This window comes from Nycticebus coucang, chromosome 13, assembly GCF_027406575.1.
Source record: "Nycticebus coucang isolate mNycCou1 chromosome 13, mNycCou1.pri, whole genome shotgun sequence".
Taxonomy (NCBI): Eukaryota; Metazoa; Chordata; class Mammalia; order Primates; family Lorisidae; genus Nycticebus; species Nycticebus coucang.
Genome location: NC_069792.1, coordinates 45,724,251 through 45,739,732, shown reverse-complemented (window position 1 = coordinate 45,739,732; position 15,482 = coordinate 45,724,251).

Here is a 15,482-nt window from a genome sequence, read left to right as displayed (position 1 = left end):
TTAGCACAGTTTTGACAAGTTCTTGTTGATGTAGTGATAACTCTGCCCTTAGACTCCCAAGTACTGGATAGTTAGGCAGTGAAAATAGAGGAAAAGGTTTTCCTTTACTTGATTCTCTTCCCACTGGGTCTGAGTTCTGACACAAATGTCAAATAGCATAAATCCTTTGGGGTCCTTGGCCATTGGGCAGGATTTAAAAAATACTTTTTCTTAAAATTCTCAATAGAAAAGATTTAATATTTTCCTATTCAACACTTAAGATAAAGTGAAAATTACACAATTATCTCTGCTTTTACAGGAGATATGAACTGTATTATTTCAGATTTTTCCAGGAAACAGTATATTTGTCCATATATATATCTATATGTACTCTTATATATAGATATATAAGAGTATATTTAGTATGGAAGTTGGGTCATGTGATTATGGAGGTTGAGAAGTCCCATGACATGCCGTCTGTAAGCTGGAGAACCAAGAAAGTCAATAGTATAATTTAGTACAAATCTAAAGGCCTGAGAACCAAAGGAGCTGATGCATATAACTCTCTTCCTGAAACTGAAGGCCTAGAGGTGGGAGAAGATGGCTATCTCAGCTCAAGAAGAGAGGGAAAGAATTTTCTTTCTTGGACAAAAAGTCCTAGCCTGCCACCTCAACAGACTAGAGAATGCTGCCTACATTAGTGAGGGTGTGTCTTATTTACTGAGTCTGCCAATTCAAATGCAAATCTCTTCTGGGAACATCCTCACAGACACACGCAGAAGTAGTATTTTACCAGTTATCTGAGCATTCTTTCATCGGTCATGTTGACACATGAAATTAGCCATTACATGGACAAATAAAGTATATTAGTAATGTGCCTTAGAGACAGAGGGTGCGTGGGCACATGTGAGAAACATGAATCCCACCTTTGCCTGCCCTGCAGTTGATACTGTCCTCTGTTTCTCATCCCTGTACTTCTTTCCTTATAGCTTTTCTTTCCAGTCTGAGCTGCTCAGCTCTCAGTAAGCAAGGGTGAAGCAGAATAGGTCAGCAAAGGAAAAATATGGTATTAGACAGAAAAGTGAAGACAGCTGGGTGAACTCTGAGAGGTAGTTTGGGGTGATTTCTGGTCTGCAGGGGACTTGGAGCTCTAAGGAGAAAGGAAAAGGCACATCCTTCTTTTAGTTCATCTGAAACCCTGAACATCTAAACTCCCTAGAAACATGAAAACCAATAGATTCAATTTGTAATCATTTTCACAGAAGAGACAGGTGTGTTCCTGTCTCTTTTATAGGTTGCTTTTTTCTTTTCAATAACTGTTATGATTGAGCCTTCCCTATCTTTGCTACCACTTCCCAAATCGGCCTCTCTGGATGGATATAGATTCTCTGACAAGGTGGTTATTTATGGCCACATAGCTTTTCTGTCTCTTGCTCTTCAGGCTGTGTATTTGTATTTTATTTTCCCATTTTCTTCCTTTGTTCACTTGCTTGTTTCACTCCTAGCTATTTCCTCATAAACAAACAGAAAAACATGTGGACTTTTTTTTCTGTTTCTATCTTACTTTTTTTCCTCCCAAGCATTTTTGGGAAGCTTTTGTCTCAACATTTTACATCTCTTATGTTTATCCTCTGTAATAACATACTACACTACCTGCATGGAGAAATTCATACACACAAAGTGAATAATCATCTTTATTTTTAAGTCACTAAAATAATCAACTTGTTTTAGAATTCTACCGGAATAGACCTCATTGACCAAAGTTGGTAAGAACAAATGCGGGCTTGTTTGGGGGTGGTGGTGGTGGTTCCAATTTTAGATGTAACATTGTTTTATGTTGAGGTTACAGAGGCCTCTTGCAATAGAGCCTTAATAATAATCATAAAGAGAACTATTGTTTAAATAAAATTGGAGTGAATTCGGATGGAAAGGGCAGTTTTTGTGATGCTGCCCCATACCTGCTTCTCTGCTAGCTATCTTTTATTATTTCCCTAAGGCATAATTGCTTTGGATAGTGAGAATTTCTATAATTGCTCTTCTCTGGTTTCTTTTGTTCTTGGAGTTTCCAAACTAATTGCTTTATAACAATGGTTTTCAAACATGGAAATCGTGATTTACTTGATTATCTAGTCAAAAATGCCTTGTCTACGCATAGCTGACTCTTTAGTAGTGGATGATGTCCAGGACTAGCACCTCCTCCCAGCCCTCCATCTTCACAGCTGTGTCCCTGCTGGTTAGCCTTGTCCATTGCACAAAATAAGAATTGCCTATTTGCCAAAAAAATAAATAAATAGCTATAATGTTAACAAGTGTGCTGGACACATTAATGCAGTGGCCTCAGTACTGAAGTTTGAGGACCAGTGCTTTAAACTAAGTTTCTTTTTGCTCCGTTTTTCTCATAGGAACCTATCCTTACTGATATTGAAATTTAGGTTATTTATAATCTTTATTAGCCAATGCTGAATATTGCAGTTTTTGATTAAGAAAGTGGAAGAAGAAATGATCCAGAATAAGATAATAACAGAAAACTTTTTCTTAGGCCCTTCTGTCCTAAAAAATGGCACAGTGATGGATGTGGGACAGATTTGAAGGGGAAACCAGAATCTTATAGAACTGTGGCCTATCACATCATTGTGAAAGGTTTCCTGTTTGAGTCAGGCTCCAACTTGGATACTCGTCAACTCCCATGGAACAGTAATTTCCACAAAGTCAATGACATTTCTCATGTGTGTGATCTTGAAAGCTGATGTTTTCCTCAGGATCTGTGAGGACCATGGCCACTAAAACAGAAAAGTGGCCTGTTACGGAGATCATCACAGATAGCATGTAGGAACACCAGAAGGGTGCCCTAAAACTTAGAGACAAAAATGAATCTTTGATAATAGAAATAGAAAAATAACAATTAAGGATATGATCTCTGTACACAAAGATAAATTTAAATATATTGCTTAGGAGACTAGCACAACGTGGTACTCCCCAGGGTGCATTCTTAGAACTAAACACAGGGAAGGGAGTAGTAACAAAAATCACTTGTGCTGTGATATAATGTGATTCTATAAAGGCTGTGTTAAATATAGAGCATTGTCCTACATGGAGCATAGAAAAATTGGAATCCTGAAGTATAAGAATATGCTCATTTGTCTTACCATATGCAGGGAGAAGTGTCCTAAGCAGACAGCATGGTGAGCCCAATTGGCGTCCTTCTCAGTTTTATCCCATAGCAGATATGGGCATATTAGGCTCTCAGAGCTTAATAGCTCCATCCAGTAGAAAATGCCAATAACTCAATTTTCTCTCGTACAAGGCTCACCAAATAACCTAAAGTAATTGTCATTCCACCTACGTTTTCCTGTTGGAGATAAAAGGTTCTGGCCAAGGAAGGGGAAGGGAGTGGGGAGGTCAGGGTGGAGGGAGGGTAATGGGTGGGGCCACACCTACAGTGCATCTTAGAATGGGTACAGGTGAAACTTACTAAAGGCAGAATACAAATGTCTACATACAATAACTAAGAAAATGCCATGAAGGCTACGTTGAACAGTTTGATGAGAATATTTCAGATTGTATATGAAACCAGCACATTGTACCCTTTGAGTGCACTAATGTACACAGCTATGATTTAACAATAACAAAAAAAAGGATGATTTGATCCACTTGTTTGTTATCATCATCATTATTAAGAACAGCTTTCTACTCATGTTTATTAGTCTTTTGTGACTTTTGGTTATTGAGAATCTATCTTCGGTTGCTCTGTAAAAGACAGTTCCTGAACCAGAAAAATTGAGGACTTTGTCTTAACCTATGATAAACTTCTTAAGGTATGACGTGTGCGGGTTTTATTCCAAACAGCTGGGAAGCTTCCTTTTCTGATTTGAAAATGAATCATAAATTTGCTACCTAGACTAATAATAATATGGCCACTACTACTATTAACATAGTATCTTATATCTACCTCACACTCAAAATTGGTCCATTCTGGACTAAGTGTCTTACATACATTTCTTAGTCCTCATAAAACTCTGTGAATTAGATACTATAGAAATCCCATTTTGCAGATGAGGAAAAGGAAGCTTAGAGAAGTTAAGTAACTTGCCTAATGTCATAGCTGGAGAGTAGTGGAAGTGTGAATTTGATAATTTCAGCTAGAAAAAAAGTTATACGTATGAATGTAACTAAAAGTTCACATTTTGGGATTCAACATCATTTTATCTATAGTGCACATGACTTTTTCCAACTTTGTATTAATTTAATTCTCAGGCTGATTTCCATCATGGTGATAAAATGATTGCCAGGAGCTTCAAGGGGCTACAAGTCTCCTTGGTCACTTCCAACTAGAAGACAGAACCACTTCTGGGAGTTATTCTGGAATAGTGGAGAACCTTATTTTCCATAAACCCTCATGAAATGTTGCATTGTCCCCAGTTGAGTCATGTGTCAAGGCTTGAATCAATTACTATCAACTGGTGGGACAACTCCTTCAAGAGTTAAGCCAGTGGTACAGTTATCTTCTCTTAGGTTACACAAATCCCAGCTATAAGCTGGCAAGACAATCAGCAGTTATATACTACACACTTACAAAATTTTGCCTTAACAGTGTTATTTATTGACTATTTAGATTAAAAGCATCCCCTCGTAGAACAAAGTGAAAATTGCTGAATGATGATCCAACTGTTGATTTTGTCAATACCTGTTGTATTTGTGGTGTGCAGTGTTCTGTAGTTATCCATTCCATATCCAAATATGGAAAGTATTTTGTGCAGGACATGCTTGGTTAATGGTGTCACAGTGTTCTCAAAGTATTTCTATGGCCCCTCCAGACTTCCTTATTCAGCAGGCCAGGCTTCCCTCCCATCCACCTCATAGCTCCTTTCTTTATTCACATGTGTATGACTTCAGTAACTAAGTCTATCTCTAGCATTTACTTTTCCCAGGGCTATTGGTCTGCAATTTCTCATATGTGTTCTAAAACTCAGCAGATTTAATTTGAATCAATCTTCTCTTTTTCTTTGTCCTGAAAACATGATCATTTTAAATGGTATTATTAACTCTATATTTAAACTAATTTGGGAAATATCCTAGATTCTTCTCTTTTCCCCACTCCATATATCAAATTCTATTTGTTGAACATCAGAAGTACCACTAGACCTAGCTCCTCTCTGTATCTTTACAGCAGCAGGAAGTCCCTGAAGGGCTTTGAACACAAGTGTGGTATATAGGTGGAATTGCTGCAGGAATGATTACTGTGCATTCAGTGAGAGGAATTTATTGAAGAGTTGAAGCATGGAAACTAGCTGAGTGTTACTGATGAAGTTCAGGAAAGAGATTATGGATGCTGGACTAAGGTGGTGGCAGTGAAGATGCAGAGATATAAATTGCCTTCATAGATAATTTGGTGGTAGAATAAACAGAGCTAGATTATGGACCTGATATGAATGGTGGTAAGGATGGGGAGAACTTTGGCTCTCAGGTTTCTGTAATCAGCAACTGGGTGGTTGTCATCCAATTTTCTGAAGGGAGAGTAGGGAAGAATTGATCATCTTGGGGGAAGGATTGTATGACTGTAGTTATGGATGTGTTGGATTCAAGGAATTTTGGCAAAGAAGTGGGGTTGTGTAAAAATCAGTTCTATAAATAGACCTAATTCTCAGAATGGGATTCTGGGCTATTAATTGAAATTTGAAAGTGATTAGAATATTGATGCAATTGATGCTGTCGTGGATAGATGAAAGCACCCAGGATAAAAGTGATATGTATGACACAGTCCTGAGCAACACTCACATTTAATGGTTGGGAGAGGAGAAGGCATTCACAGGAGAGACAGAAAGAGAAGACACGAAAGTTAGAAGAAATACACTATAGGGTAAGATCAGAGGACACGGGAAACAGTACTTCAAGTCAGCAAGCAGGTCCACGAGTCAAATGGTGAGAAAGCATAGCAGGGTAAGTGCTGAAACCAGGTTCACTGAATTCCTGACATGTGGTCGCTTGGATGAAATGGGGTGGATGTTAAGTTTGTTTTAAAACTAAGAGCGAGGTGAGAAAATGGTGGCAGTAAGTCAGAGAACATTCAGGGAGGTTTGGATAAGGAAAGACGGAAAGATTTATGATAGCAATTATGTGGGGTCAAAGGAGTTTTTTTGTTTATTTCATTTTGTTTTGTTTTAAAGATGTGGAGAAGCAAGCTGTTTAAATGCTTATGGATAGGATAACCTAAAAGGATATTTTTTGTAAACTAAAAATTTGATTGCTACTTACATGTTTCTTTTTCTTTCTGCATTGTATGATAATTATCTACTTACATGTCAAACTCTGCTAGTACATTTTGATTTCTGAAAAAAAAGGATGGTGTCTTTTTTTTTTTTTTCCATTGCTTAACACCAAGCCAGGCCCATTATATGCAGTCAATAAATATTATTATAAAATGAGCTTCAATTCCTAACCAAATCCAATTAGGGAGAAGCTCATCACTTTTGCAACAAGCTTCTAATGTGAATGAAGGTAAGTGAGGCGCATTGATTATTGTCACCTTAAATTAACTGATATCAGAGTTGTTAGTGTAAAATATAACATAATTTTCATAAGGCACTAGTTTCTTCTGAGTACAAAGAACTTTTTATTCTCTCTCTCTCTCTTTTTTTGTAAAGACAGAGTCTTTCTCTGTCACCCAGGCTAGGGTGCAGGGACCCAATAGCAGCTCACTATAACCTTGAACTCTGGGTCTCAGGCAATCCTCCTGCCTCAGTCTTAGAGTAGCTGGCACTATGGGCACACACCAGCATGCCCAAGTAATTTTTCAATATTTTGTAGAGACTAGGTCAAGCGATCCTACCTACCTTGGCCTCTTACAAAGTGCTGGGATTATAGCCATAGAGCCATGGTCCTGGGCCTTGAATATGAAAGACCTTTTAAATAATATTAATGCCAGTAGAGTTCTTTCTTTCACCCTGTGAAAATAAGTAACTTAAAAAAAAATCAAACAATAGAAACTGTAGACTTGAAGGAAGAAAATAGGAGAGAGAGAATAATAATAAAAAAGTCCCAGGCAAATAACAAACAATTAAAGAATAAAGAGCAAAGGAAAGCATATACCTTTGTCTCTGGGAAGGGAGCCTTTAAAAACAGCCATCAGTAAAATTTAAAATATAATTACTCTTCATAGAGTCATTTTTTAAAATGCCAATTATTACTTTCACACTATCCTTGTAGCTTATTGTCTCAGTTACATCTCTTCTTTGATGTTTTTCTCTCCATTTACTCTCTTTTTGTATTTTATGTCAACATTCTAGAATATTGTATGTTCCTTTTATAAATTTAACAGCATTTTGCTTTCATTTAGTGCCTGTTTCATGATATTTAGAAGTGATTTAAATAAGACAAATATTTTTAAGCTGTTGCTGATTGTCATTTTGAATTTAACTTAGTCCATTAACATACAATTAATTTAAAACTTTTATCTTATTATTTCAATATAATGCTATTACATGCTGGATTTCTTATTTAAAAGCAAGGGTGTCCTTGTTCTCTTAGGAATGAAATATAGTCTTTATGATTTACCAGAGTGTGTGAAATAACATTTTCTCCTTTCCTAAAGACCTTTTGATGCTTACAAATGAACTCTTACTGGGGGGAATTTCTTACTATCTTTTAAGAAGTTGAAGTCAATTTTATTGAATTATTTTAAATGCTACAATTTTAGCATGCAGGATTTATAAGTATTACAAAACAGATTTTTTTGCAACATAGTGAAATTTAACTTAGATACTTCTTAAAATATGATTTTCTTTTAAAATTCCCACCAATATTGATAATTCAGTATTTTTTTGTACCTTGTGAGTACGGTAATCAGATAGGAGATGTACTTTTTTCTTTCTTTGACCATTTAAGTTTCTGTTTTCCTGCGTAATGTTTATCGTCTGGTTTTGAGAGATGGAATTACCTGGTTGAGTACCAAGGATGATCAACTCTTTGACTGTCTTTTTAACTACTTTGACTTCTGCATCTTAAAAAACATTTAGAAAGTTTTTCTTAAAATATACTTGAAATGTGGACCATAATCACTTTAGCTTATAATTAACTTATAGTAACAACCAATAGCTTGCACTTTGAATTTTGTTAAATTTCATTTATTCTGATAAATTTCCCAACTTCAACTTTTATGCCTTAATTATATAGATATAATTATAATTATATATATCAAATATATAAAGCCAATAAAATGAACACATAGCAAAATTAGATTGTCTCAACTAGTCATGAGTGCAACAAGTAGTAATTTATTAAATATCTACCATTCGCTAGGCATCATGCTGAGGGTATAGTGTGAACGATATAGACACAGATGAATTTACTCTATCCGTTTAAACTTTGGATGTTGGTGAAAGGAGTAAGACAATGAAAAGGTGAAAAAAATAGAAATTTAAATTTCACATAGTGAGTAATAAAGTGCACATGAGACAGTGGTTGATTATTTGCGTGGAATAACCTGAAACTTGATTGATGCAAAGCAACCAGCTGTAAAAAGCTGAGAAGCTATGAGCTGGGGAAAGGAAGCACCAAGGCGGGGCCTGCTGGCTGGACCCTGTTATGTAGGAGTAGTAAGGCCAGTGCAGTTGGAAAGACAGGGTTAATTAAGAGCATTTTTTCTAGCTTGGCACCTGTGGCTCAAGCAGTTAAGGCACCAGCTACATACACCTTACCAGGCGGATTCAAATCCAGCCCGGGTCTGCCAAACAATGATGGCTGCAACCAAAACAAATAGCCTGGCATTGTGGCATGTGCCCATAGTCCCAGCTACTTGGGAGGCGGAGGCAGGAGAATCGCTTGAACCCAGGAATTAGAGGTTGCTGTGAGCTGTGATGCCACAGCTCTCTATCCAGGGCGACAGCTTGAGACTCTGTCTCAAAAAAAAGAGCATTTTTTTCTTCTAAATTGAATAAATCATAAAACAGTTATTCAACCAATTAGCAAAACTCACTGTGCATTGAGTGGGTCCTTTGGGGAAAAAAAGCTTAAAGGTGTCTTTTTAGTTTACAAAATGGGATAAGTAGTAAGATAATTTTAAAAATAACTATCAAGTGGTAAGATTATTTTAAAAATACGTATTTTTCCATGTTTCATGCTTACAGAAATGTGCAGAGAAAATAACATAATGTTCACTAGATCTAAGACACTTAGCCTGTTTGTGTTTTGACATTATTTCTCCATATTCCTTTTCAGAAATAAAATGTTATGAATATAATTTAATCTTTTTTACACACCCTTACTTTTATTATTCCTTTTCCTTTTAAGCTGTAACTACTATTATGAAGCTCATATTTTTATAAACTGTCCCTTCATATTTTATAAACTTTTTTTTATAGTGAGAATTATACAGAGAAAAGGATAAAAACAAGATTATATGGATCAATGATTTGTCTCAGAATGCCATTTAATCATCATCTCAGCCAAGATAGGAGAATGCCAAGAAAGAAAGGTACCTTTGTTTTTATTTCTGAGTAATGTCTTAACTATTTGAGGTTTTTTCTGATTCCATATAAAATGAAGTATTGTTTTTGCAAGATCTTTAAAGTATGACAGTGGAGCTTTAATAGGAATTGCATTGAAATTATATATTGCTTTGGGTAGTATGGACATTTTAACAATGTTGATTCTTTCCAGCCATGAGCATGGTATGTTCTTCCATTTGTTAACATTTTCAGCTATTTCTTTTCTTAGGAGTTTCATAGTTCTCTTTATAGAGATCTTTCACGTCCTTTGTTTAATAAACTCCCAAATATTTCATCTTCTTTGTCACTACTATGAATGGGATAGAGTCCTTAACTGTTTTTTCAACTTGACTATTGTTGGTATATATAAAGGCTACCAATTTATGAATGTTGATTTTGTAACCTGAGACGCTGCTGTATTCCTTGATCACTTCTAAGAGTTTTGTAGTACAGTCTCTAGTGTTTTCCAGATATACTATCATATCATTTGCGAAGAGCAAAAGTTTGATTTCTTCTGACCCTATATGGATACCCTTGCGCTACCAGACCTCAGACTATACTAAAAAATCGATAGTGATCAAAACAGCATGGTATTGGCACAAAAACAGAGAAGTAGATGTCTGGAACAGAATAGAGAACCAAGAGATGAATCCAGCTACTTACCGTTATTTAATCTTTGACAAGCCAATTAAAAACATTCAGTGGGGAAAAGATTCCCTATTTAACAAATGGTGCTGGGTGAACTGGCTGGCAACCTGTAGAAGACTGAAACTGGACCCACACTTTTCACCATTAACTAAGATAGACTCTCACTGGATCAAAGATTTAAACTTAAGACATGAAACTATAAAAATTCTAGAGGAGAGTGCAGGGAAAACCCTTGAAGAAATTGGTCTGGGTGAGTATTTTATGAGGAGGACCCCCCAGGCAATTGAAGCAGCTTCAAAAATACACTACTGGGACTTGATCAAACTAAAAAGCTTCTGCACAGCCAAGAACACAGTAAGTAAAGCAAACAAACAGCCCTCAGAATGGGAGAAGATATTTGCAGGTTATGTCTCCGACAAAGGTTTAATAACCAGAATCCATAGAGAACTCAAACACATTAGCAAGAAAAGAACAAGGGATCCCATCGCAGGCTGGGCAAGGGATTTGAAGAGAAACTTCTCTGAAGAAGACAGGCGTGCGGCCTTCAGACATATGAAAAAATGCTCATCATCTTTAATCATCAGAGAAATGCAAATCAAAACTACTTTGAGATACCATCTAACTCCAGCGAGATTAGCCTATATCACAAAATCCCAAGACCAGAGATGTTGGCATGGATGTGGAGAAAAGGGAACACTTTTGCACTGCTGGTGGGAATGCAAATTAATACATTCCTTTTGGAAAGAGATATGGAGAACACTTAAAGATCTAAAAATAGATCTGCCATTCAATCCTGTAATCCCTCTACTGGGCATCTACCCAGAAGACCAAAAATCACATCATAACAAAGATATTTGTACCAGAATGTTTATTGCAGCCCAATTCATAATTGCTAAGTCATGGAAGAAGCCCAAGTGCCCATCGATCCACGAATGGATTAATAAATTGTGGTGTATGTACACCATGGGATATTATGCAGCCTTAAAGAAAGATGGAGACTTTACCTCTTTCATGTTTACATGGAAGGAGCTGGAACATGTTCTTCTTAGTAAAGTATCTCAAGAATGGAAGAAAAAGTACCCAATGTACTCAGCCCTACTATGAAACTAATTTAGGGTTTTCACATGAAAGCTATAACCCAGTTACAACCTAAGAATAGGGGGAAGGGGGAAAGGGAGGGGAGGGAGTGGGAAGGTGGGTAGAAGGAAGGGGATTGGTGGGATTACACCTGCGGTGCATCTTACAAGGGTATATGCGAAACTTGGTAAACAGTCTGTGAAGCTAGTGAATGATGCTCCATGATTGTATCAATGTACACAGCTATGATTTAATAAAAAAAAATAAATAAATAAAGGAAAGGCACCTGCCATATCCATTCTAATTGCCGCCCCCTCCTGTCACCCTTTGTTTGCCACCTACACTGAAGTGAGGGTAAGGGGAAACTCACTGCCTTCCCTGAAGTTCACTGAGAGATCATCTCACAATTAAGGCAGATTAATAAGAGAGAGAAGGTTATTCACCATGCAAAGGGAGAGAATCACAGAGATTCAGTATCCCAATGGGATCCAGGTATTTTCATACCTGCTTTATGGAGGGAAGGGGGAAATGACGAATATAGGAAGTTCTATTTAGGGGTTATAAATGATTGCTAGGGAGGATGAATCAGTGGGGAAACTGTGATTTGTAAATTAACCTGAGAGACAGTTATTATGTTTAATATGATTTGGGCTGGATCTGGTGGCATTCTCAATTTTCTATAATACAATATAGTGAGATAACAGGGAGAGGAAGGGAAATCCCCCAATGACCTGGTTCCATTACTTGACAGAACTAGAAAGTTCAACCCAAGCAGAGCATGAATTGAAAGTGAAAGTTGGTAGAAACTGAAAGTAAAACTAGAGCAGCAGAGGAAGTATGAATAGAAAGCAAAAGTAACTTGCAAAAGTTTTAGTATAACAAAGAGAAATTTTATTTAGGAGCACAGAGAAAGCTTATAGCATTTCTAAAGAGAGTTGAAGGTGGTTCCCTCTCACAAGTGAGACGAGAGAGACCCAGAGATGCAAAGGCTGTGTAGAGGTATAAATATCCTTTTCTTCCATTTGAAATTATTTCTTATTCTTTCATTGGTCTCTCTGGGCCTCGAGGCAGTATTGTCCTTTTCTATTGGTCATTGATTAGTATCCTTTTCTATAGGTCATCAGTTACCTAGGTTTCCTCATTCTCACATTCTTTCCCTTTTTATTGAGGAGAGTTGCTGCAACCAACTAAGGACTTGCAGACTTCCTTGTTCAACAGGCCAGGCATTTTCCCCATCCCTCTTGCAGCCCCTTTGTCTGTCCCTTCTCAGAATCTTTGGAATTTTCTTTATATACAAACATATAATTGACAAATAATGTCACTGTGTTTTATTCAGTTCTGATCTTTAATTGGATGTGTTTGTATCAGGCATATTTGTCTTACTTCTGGCCTCAAAGGGGAAATTTGCAACATGTTATTATTAAGTATATTTTTATTAGTATAGGTTTGTCAGAGAACTATTCTCATAGTTTTATTTTTCTTCATACATCTGTGTATCATTTTCATTTTGAAAAACATTTTTCACTGGATACAGATGATATAGATTTCTAAATTGGAAATAGTTTTCTTTTCAGTGACTTTCACCTGAAAATATTCAGTGGTCTTCTGTATTACTATACTGTTTTTATTGAAAAGTCAGTTGTTACTCCTTCCAGGTAAATATCTTTTCCACCCTCTTTCCTAACTCTAGCTACTTTTCGGCACTTATACTATTACAGGACTAGGTGCAGACTATTTTATTTGTCCTGCTTGAGATTTATATGGCTTTTTTGATCTCTGATTAATGTCTTTCTTCACTTTTTAGATGCTTTAAATAAAATATTTCTTCCAAGTGTTTTTTTTATTTTTTGGATTATCATAAGGGTATACGATTAGGCTACATTGTTTGTGTTTGTAAGATGAAGTCTGAGTTGTAGTGGAGTTCTTCACCCAGGAGGTGGGCCCTATAGCCCTGCATTGTACTTGATCTCTGAGACTACAGTTACATGTGTTGTAGGCCAATATCCCTGTTTTTTCTCTGTCCCCTACCTTATATTCTCTATCTTCCTCTCTTTTTCTCTATGCTGGGTAACTCTGACAGCTTGTAGTTTCTGTTGATCTATTTCTATTCTACTGCCTGTCTCTACTAGTTTTCATTCAGGCAGTTTTGTTCTCTTGCATGGTTGTTTTAAAGTATCAGTATAGAATAGTCATTGTATTTGCACAATTGTTTATAGACGTTATCCTCTTCAGAGGGAATTTATGTTTGCATCTATGGCATGTTGTCTATACTGCAATCATAGGTCAACTTCCAAATATTTCCCAAATTGACATGAATTAAATAAAACTGCAATTCTTACAGGGGCCTGAATACCTGTAATTTGTCTGTGTTCTATGGGTGAAGCCTCTGAAGGATCCAATTGAAAAGCAGGAATATGCACCAGCCATCCCTACCTGCCCCGCACTGGGTAGTTTCTGGACTCCAATCTTTTGGAGATTGGAGTTTTAATGCGCTCTTCTGCTCTCTTTCTAAATTAAATCTATTTAGAGCAATGTTCAGCCTCTCTGAACTTTCTATAATCAGCAAGTGCCCCTAGAGGTAAAGAAACTGAAATTTCTGGGCTTTTTTTGATTTTCCATCACTCTTGGTTCTTGGTTCAGAAATTTTCCAATATTTTCTTATTTTTTTCTATTGTAATACACATACTTAAAAATATTTTCCTTATTTTTTCTTATTTTTCCTTAGTTGTATAATTGGCTTGAGAATGATAAAGTTTGGTTTATTCATGATTTATAACACATTTGTAACAAATGTGTAAAATTTGAGGTTCTATTGCTTATCAGAACCTAATCTGGAGATTTGTGATGCATCATTAAAAGCAAATTCTCTGTAATTGTGAAATTTACAATCTGTTTAATTATTGAACTTGTATGTTTAAATCATATAAAATGTTACAAGGTGATAGGTGTAATGAATAAATAAAGGAAAAGAAGGAAATTTGAGGATTATAACCATTGCTTTCACAACTGTTATTTGAATTTCATAATAATCTTGGAATATAGAGTAGCATTCATAGATAGAAACTGATGCTCAGAGATGTAAATCCTTTAATCAAAGTCATAGATTTAGTGGCTAATTAGGAATTGGCAAAAATCAGAACTTGAGTCTATTTTTGTACTTAACATTTTATTGCCTCCCCAACTTTGAAGGTAATTACTGAAAATGCTATATATCTTTCATATAAATTCTCTTTCTTCTATTGAAATTATGACCATGTAATACGTGAGATGGGACATTATTTTTAATAAACTAAATATTGGAGTTGAGGCATAATAAGGTGAAAGATTAGTTCCATTTAGGAAAAAGAGGGTGGAAAAGGAATGATGTATCTTCAAATCTGTCTTTGCCACTCATTAGCTGCATGACTAGGGAAAAACGACTTAACCTTTCCAAACTTGTGTTTCCTCAATTCTAGAGTAACATCACCCACCTTAACAGGATATTTGAGTTATAGGGAATATATTAAGCAATACATGAAAAGAACTCCTGTGTAATACAGAATTCTGCTGGCCTTTGTCCCCAGTTTCTGAGAAGTATCCTATAACTCTTTGGAATTTTGCAATTAGTAGGAATATCTTTGTTATTATTGGTATCCTATGATAGTTTATGCTGGCAAAGAGACTTACAATAACATCTAGATATTTAAAGCTCAGTAGCTTTAAATGACTCAGAATGATGGGGAGGGGTCACACCAGAAAGTCCACCATTTGATTAGAGAATTGGGGCTTTGAACCACATGGCCTTCAGGGAGCAGATGAGGCCTTGGAGATTGAATTCAACTTTATGGCCAATGATTCAGTCAATCATCCCTACAAAATGAAGCCCCTAAGAACTCAGGACTCTGATGCTCAGGTGAACTTTCCTGTGTTTGTGCTGTATTGTATAGTGCTTTTGCTGCTTTGTATTATATTGTATAGTACTTTTGATGTTGGGCAGGAGATGTGTCTTGACTCCATATAGAAAGACAATGTAAGCTTTGAATTTAGGGCTCTCCCAGACCATGCTCTATGTATATCTCCCTGTGACCTGTTCTGGTTTATATCTTTTTGCTACAATAAAACCAATTGTAAGTACTTATATAATGCTTTCCTTAATTCTGGGAGTTCTAGTAAATTGCTGAACCTGAGGGTGTAGTGTGAACCCCTGAATTTATAGCCATATGGTAAAAGTTAGGATGGCCTAAGGAACTCCAAACTTGTGCTGGTGTCTGACGTGAGGGTAGCTTTGCATAGGACTATTCCCTTAACCTATAAAGT